This window comes from Hipposideros armiger, unplaced genomic scaffold (genome assembly GCF_001890085.2).
Source record: "Hipposideros armiger isolate ML-2016 unplaced genomic scaffold, ASM189008v1 scaffold_1230, whole genome shotgun sequence".
In the NCBI taxonomy this organism is placed as follows: Eukaryota; Metazoa; Chordata; class Mammalia; order Chiroptera; family Hipposideridae; genus Hipposideros; species Hipposideros armiger.
In genome coordinates this window covers 169,306-180,592 of record NW_017732580.1, presented here as the reverse complement: position 1 = coordinate 180,592, position 11,287 = coordinate 169,306, and positions in this window count along the sequence as shown.

Here is an 11,287-nt window from a genome sequence, read left to right as displayed (position 1 = left end):
TGTTAACCTATATGCAAAAGAACAATGGACAAGATTTGCTTAAAAACCTTTACTGAAGAAGTTACAAGCCTGGAACATGACTACCCTACTCTGCCCTAACCCTACCCTAATGTGACTACCGTAACCTTCCCACTTAGGAATTTATGATCATATCACCTTGTGAGGTTACTTCAATCACTGAACTTGTACATACCTCCTTCATCCACAATGTTCATGCATGTATAGCAAATTTGAGAAAATCTACAGATAGGCAATGTGAAGTAGCAAATAAATTTAGCACATTCGTTGGGCCTAAAAACCAATTTAAACATATTTATAGTTTTCCTCTTTACTAGTTATAAAAATTAAACATGTAATAATATGAATATTTTATTTTTAGGAGTAATAAAAATCATAGTGTACCTAAGGACATATTTAAGATAAAATGGTAGTAGGCCTATAGGGAAACTCATAACTTTTCACTAAAGGAAAAATAAATCTAAATGTGTGAAGATATCTACCATATACAAAGAGAGGAAAATTAAATGTCATGAAAATGCCATTTTACTTCATATTACTGTATACATCCAGTGCAATTCAGTTTTATAAAATTTATTTTTATATTGATTGTCAAATTATTGTTGAATTGGCAAAAAGATGAATAATACTATAATGAGTTTGAAAACAAATTAAGAAAGACTAACCCACTCTTCGAGATATCAGGGTTTATAGAGCTGTAGAGCATAAAACCGGAATACTTGTGCAAATTGATCATAATGTCAATATTTACAGTAGTCCTGTAGTCCTGGAAAACAGCCATGGTTAGAGAAACCCCCCCGCCACCTTTTTGTGTTCAGTCAAGTAGTGCATTGTACAGAAAACAGCCTTTCCCATATGATTTAGCTTAGCCCCCCATTGACCCATGACAGGGCAGGACAGGACCTCTAAATTTCCATTCTTGGCCACATAAATTAGCTGAATGGTTTTGCCCTCATTAATCATTTGGAACAAAATTTGGTCGCCAAGCTTTGGTTAAGTTGTTCTGCTTCCCCCAGACCCCTAAATTTTGACCCACCTTCACCCCACACCAGCACATGACCTCTCCTTAACAGACCCTCCTGAGACGAGGCTGACTCTGGGTAAAATATTTTCTGATTTACTATCTGATTATACTTCTTTCATTCCTTTCACTTCCCCACAGCTGTTTCTTTCCAGCCTTGCGCATTCCTCCCTATAAAAGATACAACCTTTTCTGCCTAATCTGAAATACTTGCAGATCTTACAATGTGAGTATTCTCTCTATTACACTAGCCTTTCTCACTCTGTAACATCAGTTCCTTTCCCCCTTCTTGGGATAATCCCTTCAAATAGAGTCTCCCTTACCTGTGTCTGGAACTGTTTATTGTTTGACATTGACCAATGGAATAGAATGGCCAACCCATAGACAATAATTTATGGATGTTTCTATTATAAGGAAGAAGGAATCACAAGTCAATGAAGAAAATATTAACTAGTTAATAAATTGTGATGGGGAAACTGGTTAGCCACATGGAAAAGGTAAAATAAAAGCCTAACTCATTACATATACAAATACATTTTAATGTGTTAAAAAGACTTAAACATGAAATGGAAACTTATTAAGTCATAAAAATAAAATAATGGATATATTTATGACATAGTTAAAGAAGCATTTCTTTAGACAGGGTCCAAAAAGGCGCAACTCATTTGACTAATGGTGACTTCATTAGAATGTATATTTTCTGGGAGGAGGGGGTAAGATATATTAAATTTTAAAAGTAAAGATCAGTCTAGGATAAAACATCTGTAATGCATAGAGTGAGAAGAGATTGCATACTCAGACTATATAAAGAAATCCTACCTTTTCTATTCCTCTTCTCCAAAATTTTCTAAACAATTTAGTCCAAAAGGCATTTAGTGCCTATTCACAGAGGACAAGAGGCCTAATTATATGGGGAGACTGTTGGCGCCTGAGCAGCATGTGGAGGGAGGGCATCCATACAGGGGATAGGGAGGCAATATGGCAGAGGTGAGGAGACCCAGTGGGAAAGGTATAGCGGAGGTCAGCTTGGGCATTGAAGTAAGACTCCCAAGAAGGTGAAATCCACAATACAGTGAAGATGGCCATTGAACACAACAGGTAACACTTTCAATTGAGATAGGAAGATATCTTTCTACCCCAACGTAACGGAATTTCTAGAATGATGCAAGAATTTAATAATGATATGTAACAAACTACTCTATGGCAGCTTACGATAGTATACACAGCTACTTCTCACTCTCAGGTCTGTGGGGAAGTTGTGTCTAAGCTGGGCTCTTCCAGGATTGGCTGGGCTTTACTCTGGGCTGTGGTTGAATTCAGGTCTGCTCTGTCTCCTATCAGCTATTAAAAAAAAAAAATCATATCATGCTGAGTGCAACGTCTGAAGTGCAACAGGCAAAGCAGAACAATGTAAAATACTTAAAACCTCTGCTTACATAGGTTCAATAAATCACATTGCCCAAAGCAAGTTACGTACCTGAGCCCAAAGTGATGTACTTTACAGGGAGACACAGCAAGCTCCTACATATATCAAAAGGTGTGGGTGTATTTTGCTGCAACAAAGGGGAAAGAATAGGATCGATGATCTAATCTACCACAGTTAGGTACATGCTATTTCTACTTCTTAGGTAAGAGACAAGAAGCTGAGAGCATTTCCCCTTTATTTTCTGTGCAAGGTAGGACACAAGATTATTTTTGATGGAAGCAATGAGGTACTGGTATAAATTAATTGAGGAAGATGATGAAGGTTTTAAGTATATGCTGAGAATGAAGATGTGGACACAAAAAAATGATTCCCAACCAACTTTGAGGACCTAGCAGAGGTTGAAGAGCATGCATGTGATAGTGCCATTCGTCAACAAGGTTTGGCCATGGCTCAAACGTGGTTGCTGAAGGAGAATAGACGTGATGATGACTAGATTTGAGAACAAAAGACTGTGAAATTAGGATGCTGGTAGCAGTGTCCACATAGTAAGACTACTATTGTTTGATGGTAGAGTTTTAGTGGGTAAATAGGTTTGAGCCAAGCATCAACATTGTTAATAATGTGAAATGATAATAAATATTAGTGGAAAAAAACAGTCCTGAACGCTTCAAAATAACGGGTAAATCTTATGAAATTGCATTTTGAGTAGGAGGAAAATGGTTGAATAATTGTTCTCTTATGTGGTTCAATGTACTTACTTTTAACCTACCAGATAGTGGGAAATAGTGGTTTGTAGCTAGGAGAAATGCATTACACATCCACTTCTACCCTCCTTGTCTGCTTACGTGAAGTTTGTGGGGAGTGGGAGAGAGTGGGAGATTTTCACAAAAGACAACTGGGAAGAAAGGATCCTTGGTAGAACCACAGAGCTCAAAAAGGAAGCTGCAAGATTCATTCTTTGGCAGGAATGGTCAGTTTCATAAGTGTTTTCCAATTTCCCATCGAATAAAATCTAAAGTTCTTGGTCTGATAATGTAACAATATTGAAAAGGTGATATATCCGTCATTTGCATATGCAATTCATCATATTGCCTAGATGATTTGAAAAGTGCTGTAGGACCTTGGGAATAGGGATCTTGCATTGGCTGTCTTTGTGCCTACCCCAGCTTTCACCATAGTATGCATTGTTATATGTTTATTGAATTAATTAATGCATAAATATTTAGTAACATAAATTAGTGGGCATGACCCTGAGGAAATTATTCCAGAAAAGGTACTTTTTACTGAAGTTACTTTAAGGTGTAGGTTTGACAGTTGTTTGAAATAGACACACCTACATGGCCACGAAAGTGGGAGATTAGACCTTGAGAAGAAACCCTTGGTTTCTGTTGCTTCATTTCCTACTTGAAAAGGGTATGAGACACAGGTTCCATCTAGTGCAGCTGTGAAAATTACATCTTATCCTAATTACTATTTAGAATGCACATTCTTAATACTTTTACTAAATATTTGTAGGCAAAGCAAAACAATTCCCCTCTATCCTTCAAATTTCTCTCTGGAACCCTATAAACAAAAGACAGATTAACGAGAAAAACACACAGAAGTTCATTAGCATGGATACCTCAGGTATAAATAGGAGACACCAGGGAAAAATGAGTAAGTCAAAGCAGTGCTTAGAACTCCAGTTTATATAGCATCTTCAACAAAAAAAAACAGTACATTTGTGGAGAAATGACACAACAAAGGAACGCTGTTTTAGGTTTCCACAGGAGGCAAGGTGGGGAGGTAAATCAGTGGGGGGAAACTAATGGTAGATTAAAGCTAGTGAGTAAGGTCTGTTATGTAGATTCTTCCAGTGCCTTCTCCAGACTGATAGGGTCTCAAGTTATCTCAGTGACTAGCTTTTGTCTTTCGTAGAAGAGAGGGGAGAAGGGACATTTTTGTAAATGTATGTCCTGCTTTTAGGCAAATAGTGGGAGGAGAGAAAACTTTTCTTGTAGCTGCTGCTTCTCAAATGTCTTCAGCTCAAAGTAATCCAAAAGTGGCATATTTGTGGGCGGCATGTTTTGTTACCTTTCATGCTGGAACATGAATTTCAAGGAAAAGGTGGAAAATAAAACACTACAAGTATACTGTTTTAAACACCTCAGCGTGCCTTACCTCCTAAGATATAAAAGCATCCCACTGTGATGTTTTCTCATTTTTTTTCTGTTTGAAAATTAACTATGGTTTTAACGTAATAATTAGAAAAATATCACTTAAAAATTTATAGCATACATGATTCTGAGTTTATTAATGTAAAACAGAATATCAATGAATTCAAACCAAAATATTAATGAACTTACATTGAGCTAAAATATCTAATTTAACATTTTGTGATTTTTAATATATACCAATTCTTTCAAAGGTGTCATATTTACATTTATAGAGACTTTTAATAAATCAAAGCCATTTGAGTGCTTTTAAGTAAAATTTGATGCTTCATGTGATATAATCACAAATACAAAGCAATTGCATGGTTTATACATATATTTGAATGTTAATTTCTTATTTCTAATGCCTGTAGTTTAAAGTTTTGCGGTATCTTTTATCCTGTTAATATGTTTGATTGATATTTTTAAAACTTCAAAGATGGTATTTAGTCGATATTTGTAGAGCATCTCAAATTGTAGCGTGGTATTTAATGATGGGTTTAGAATGATTCTTGACTTATTTATGACTCCAATCAGCTTAAATTTTATCTGCTTTTCTGGAATAAAGCCATTTAGCTACAAAAGATTCAAGCAGTCTGAAGATTATCAAACAGTATGTGTTCTTTTAGTAATATAGCTTAAAGTTATCCCATTGTGTGTGTGTGTGTGTGTGTGTGTGTGAGTTGGGGGGGCGGGATCCCTGAAAGCAGTAAGCCATCAAACAAAATAAAGTGCCACAAAAGGCTTTATGATTCATTGATTTGGTGGCATTTGTTTATATTCTTCTTTATATTTTTATTATACTCCTTAGCTAAATAAGGTTAATTTTAGGAGGGAAGAGATTAAAAATTGCTTTGAATCATGATCTAATCAGTTTTATGATTTCTGAACATCCTTTAAAACTGATATGGTGTATTATTCCCAACATTTTCATGTTAAATAAGGTATTCAAGAATAGAAATAGATCGAGTGTGCTCACTTCAGCTGCACATATACTAAAAAAAAAAAAAAAGAGAGAGACTCAGGTATTTGTGGGACCTTTTTAACATAAGTAATTTTTTGTGTGAAAACGGTCTGTATTAACAGAAGCAAATTGTATTCTTAAAAAAATGTAATAAAAATGTAGAAAAGGTCGTTTCTTTTTTGTATTCAAAGTTTTAACACTTTCTGAAAATTAAATTTTATGTTACGAAAGAGGGAGGTATGAAAATCAAAAGTGAGATTGTGCATGCATAGGTTTTGTGTGGTGGAACGCTATTCACATTATTCGAAAGCTTTTTTCTTTTTCTTTTCTTTCCTTTTCAAATTCATCCATTACACTGTAGTGACACAGCGAAGGCTTGCTTTTCTATTCAGCCACGTGTCCATTGAAGGCAGGCAGGGACCACTGCTCCATCCCATCGTCCATGGGGGAAGAAGGTGTGATGAAACACATGCTGCTTCCCCTAGATGTCAACCAAGGGGTGACACAAGCCTCTCCTGCTCACATTTTATTGCCCAAGATGAGTCACATGGACACATTCAACTTCAACTGTAATGAGAGTGCAGAGAGAAAATGTAGAAACATATGAAAGAATAAATGTCAGTGATATAAGTGATCTCAAGAATGTTATTAAAAAATGGTAAACACAGGGTAGAATCTCAATCCAGTATTTCACATACCATAAAGACAGCTTCAAAATATGTAAACTTTTTATCCATCACCCACCCCTCACCTTTGGCTCCGCCCCCCTACCCCCCATGGTGACCATCAGCTTATTCTCTGAATCTATGGGTCTGTTACAGTTTTGTTCTGTTTATTCATTAGTTTTATTAGATTTCACATATAAGTGAAATCACACGATATTTGTCTATTTCTGTGTGATTTGTTTCACTTAGCATAATATATACTTAGCATAATACCCTCTAGGCCCATCCATTCTGTCTCAGATGGCAAGATTTCATTCTTTTTTACTGCTGAGTAACGGAATCAAGTTTTATCGTAAGTGCATGCCTTGGATTGAGCTGCTAGTTTTTGATCACTGTGCTATACTCTATTAATATAACTGTCATATGAAAATAGTTTCAGAACAGTTAAACCTAATCTCTGTGGCTTGATATATAACTAAGTTATCATCAGCACATATGCTCTCCTTTGCTCAAATCTAGAAGGGGGGATTTTGGTTTCTAGGATTAATATGAGAGGGTATATTTACATGGAATCTATTGTTCTTAAATGCAGATTGTTGGAGCCAGCAAAATATTATAGTATTGTGTGTCCATTGAGACACACTGACAGATGCTTGCTACCTCTTGCATCTCTAGCATGCTCTGATTCAGGCATTTTAAAACACATCACTGCCTGTGGCCTCAGAGGGTAGCGTCATGCAGTCAGGACACGATAAAGCCAGATGTACTTTGACTTCTGAATAGACTGTGTAATTAAGTCTGGCATGAATTATCGTAAGAACTATCTTCTCCCACCTCAACAAAGAAAATAATCCCAATATTTTACTGAACCTCATCTTACTTTTCAAATATTTTTAGCATTAATAGAAAGTGCTTTTGATTAGTTTTAACCATTTCCAGTTATCTTTTTAATATTTAAGAAAATTAATTTTAAGCTACACTTATCTTTTATGTCAATATAAGAAATTTTCTGTAATTGAATGTGTGTAATAAATTTTTGGATACTTTGAAGCCATATAAAGTTTTAATTTCACTTTTAAGCTTTTTAAAAACAAATACATAACAAACAGTTGAAGATATAGCTGTTTTCTTAAGTCTGAGTTCCTGAATGAAAATTACAAAATAATGCATAGCTGAAATGTTTGAGTGCTTGACATTTGCCTTTAAATAAATTAAGTCCTGAGTATTTTTAGCGATATCAACATATTTCATCATGAATATTATTTTTGTCTGAAACACTAAGTAAATAGGTTTTTTCCTTTCTTTTTTTTTTAGAAATGTGTATATGGTTTGGAAATACTGTCATAGACTTAGCTGGGGTAAGTTATGTTATTTTCCCCAAAAGTAAACTTTTCTTGAATGTCACTGTGTAGAATTTTGAGCACAGTTGTTCATGCTGAGTTTTCTAAGCTGAAAGATGTCACTGCCGGATCTTAAACACATGGGGCAGAGTGCCAGTGAGAACAACTTGCCCAATATCTGTCAAGCCAGGCCAAGCATGGGGCAGTACCCAGACCCCATGAAGAATATGTGAAGGTCAGGACATCAACGGACTGCAGAGAGCTCAGAATGAACGTTTACAAAGTATCCTTATCACTTTTAACATGCAGAAAAGGAACCAGGATTTCTTGGCTATCAGAAGTTAAAATGAATATTGATGGCTGGGTTAGGAATGACACACTTTAGGTAGTATCATGGCTCAATAAAAACTCTACCCATAATTAGAGAGCGGATGTAATCAATTACTGTTTCAGAATGACTGGAAATTTTGTCCCATATGTTAAAAACCTAAGAAAATATTTCTAGTTAAAAATGCATAGTAGATGAATCTTAACATTTTGAAGAGATTAATTACTTATCTAGCATTATAATCGATAGAGAACAGGTGTGCTATGATTCAAAATGAGATTTTATATCACTGTATAGAAAAAAAAACATAATTTAATTTCCCACCTCCAGAAAGGGACAAAGATGTAGTCATCACTTATTTATTTTCTGCAAATAAGGAATAAATGACAGATATTTTTAAGGTACATTTTTAAAGTGGAAGTAATAGACATGATTAAAGTGTTTCTTTTTATGTAGGTGCTTCTTGGCTGGGCACCAGCAAACAAGACAAGGAAACAGCTAGCAGAGAAAAAATATGCAGGTTCAACTGAGGGAAAGTCAGTAAGGGACTCGGAACTGAATATATCAACTGAGACCCATTGAAGAGATGCCTTCATATAGCTCACATTGGGGTTTTTTTCTGTTTCTTCATTTGCAATGGTTTTGAGCCCTATCTGACTTAGAACAGATTGAGGACTTGGAACAATTTTTTTATATTTCTCCCTTTACATGTCCTCTAACTGCTATCACATTTTTAATGCCTATCTATCATTTGATCTGTTCTTATTTTCCCGTGGGAACCAAGTTACAGTGAAATGCTGCCCATTAGATTTGCCAGCATGTTCCTAACTTGACCTAGAACATAGGCCATTTATGTTACACATTTAAAGAAATATACTGGATAGGCATAAAAGTCAGAATGATGAAATTAGGAGATTCTCTCCCTTAATTTGAAAAAGGCATATGTGTTTTATTAAATTTTTTCCCCGTATTTGGCTTTCTAGTGGTTATTAAAATTAAAAGCAATTTTATCATGAGAGAAATGCCAGTTTATTGAAATTAATAAATAGTAGAAAAAAGCATTGAGGGATGGTTTTAATTAATGTTTAAATACATTAAATGTGTTAGCAAATGGACAACAGGTTTATTTTTTCATTAAGAAAAGGCATTGTCCAAGCTGCCCAGCTCAGAGTATTCAGCGTAAAAGGTCCGTGGGGTGGCACCGGGAGCTAAGCCAGCGCTCAAAGTAGCATTAGCTGAGTCTGAGCTAGGAAAACAGTCCCCTGCCCTTTATTACAGATCCACTTACAGCTCATTCATTCAACGCGTGTGCCAGGCAATACACTCTAGGTCAGTGCAATCCAACAGAGATGTGAGGTGAGTCACACTTGCAAGCTTCTTATGTGATTTCAAGTTTTCTAGTAGCCATATTAAAAAGTGTGAAAAGGAACAGGTAAAATTAATGTTATTAATATATTGATCCCATTAGATCCTAAGACTTATCATTTCAACAAGTAGCCAATATAAAAAATTATGAATGAGGGCCAGCTGAGTGGCTCAGTTGGTTAAGAGCTCGCTCAAGAGTTTGAGCTCTGAGCAACAGCAGTTCGAGTCCCGGCCCGAGCTGAGCAGCCACTGAGCTGCCAACAGGTGGCAGGATGGCTCAGCTAAAAAAAAATTATGAATGAGGAAAAAAAGAAAAAAGAAAAGGCATTCTCATATTTCGAGAAGATGCGAAACTAACTGTATCCTTGGAAAGGTATTAGGTCATTTTTCTGTAAGCATCTTGTTAATTAATAATAGCTTCTAATAAGTGAATCAGATATTGTTATACCACAAGGTAAACAACATACATCAATCAAATGGCTAAATGACTTACATTTTGTAAAATGAGGAGAGGAATTGGCTTCAAATTTTAGACTAAATTTGATACTTACAATTTTAAAGAGAAATTTAAACAATGTGACAAGAAATATTTATTCTGATAAAATATTTCTATAGCAGAGAACTGTACCTAAATCTTAAACAAACATTGCTGAAAGGACTTTTTTCTGTAAACTGACTTGAATGGCTTTAAAATCACATTTTGTCACGTCTCATGTGTATTACTGTCAATTCAAAAAGAACATCTGTATTTAGAATGTCACTGGAGCAAGATTAATAAGCTAGTGTCATTTAGCTTTCCACTACGTGTTTACACAGATTTTCAAAGCAGTGGCTAGATATTCTCACAGTTAGAAGCAAACTGAACTGACTGGAAACCCTTAAAAGACAACACCACTTTTGTAAGACCTAAAGTAATCAAGCAGAAATAATGGTTATACTAGCTTCTAGATTAGTTTAAGTTTTCAAAAGTTACTTATATTAACTAACCTAATTAATTTGACCATGTTCTTCTTTGGTAAATTTGTAAGATTTTAAAATTCCAAATAACCCTAAAGACAAGTTCTGTTTAATACAGCTCTTAATTCTCAATTCTACTTCCAGTTATGTTAATAAATAATGCTGAATTTCATAAATTAATACACATAAGGAAAAAATTCAGTGACACATAGATAGTCTTAGTATGCAGTTAATTTTAAATGAAAAGAAATAATTAAAAATGATAGATTAAACTTTGAAAATATATACATATATATTTTAACATATACACATATGTGTTAAAAAGATTCACATGGAACTTTTATTCTTTATTCTATGTTTAGATGACAGTATCAAACTGTTAGTCTGCCTTTGTCTATTTTTATCAGAGGTATCAGAATATTTTTCAAAGTATGCCATAATCCAAAAACTAATGCTTCAGACCTTCAACATAAAATATCAAGCTTGGTAAAAATTGAAAATAGGAACATTACAAACATCAAAACGTTTACATTTTACCCATCAAACCACTCATCATGTGTATTTGTGTATATTTTTCATGATTTTTCAAATTATTTAAAATATTTTTTAACCATTTAAACAAAATTTACATTGGTGAACACTTTCAGAATAGACCAAATTTATCAGCTTCCCTGTCTTGTATGTAATTAATTGGATAATAACTGTACATACTTCTAAGTATGAGGAATGCTCTCTGTAATATATCATTTATTACAATGTCTCCCTTTTGAACAATACTCTTTGTGGCTCTCAGGTGACGGAGGCTATCTGATTTTACACCACTGGGGGGGGGGGGGGGCGGGAACAGGTCCCTGACCTATAGACAAGAGAGTTTGCCCAGCCCTAATTTTGCTGTTGACTCATATGGTACCTGCCTCAATTAAGTTGCTTTCTCTGATCCTAGGTTTCTGTGTTAGTAAAATTGGAAAGTTTGAGTAAATAAACTCCTACGTCTCTTCAGGAAGTAGTAGT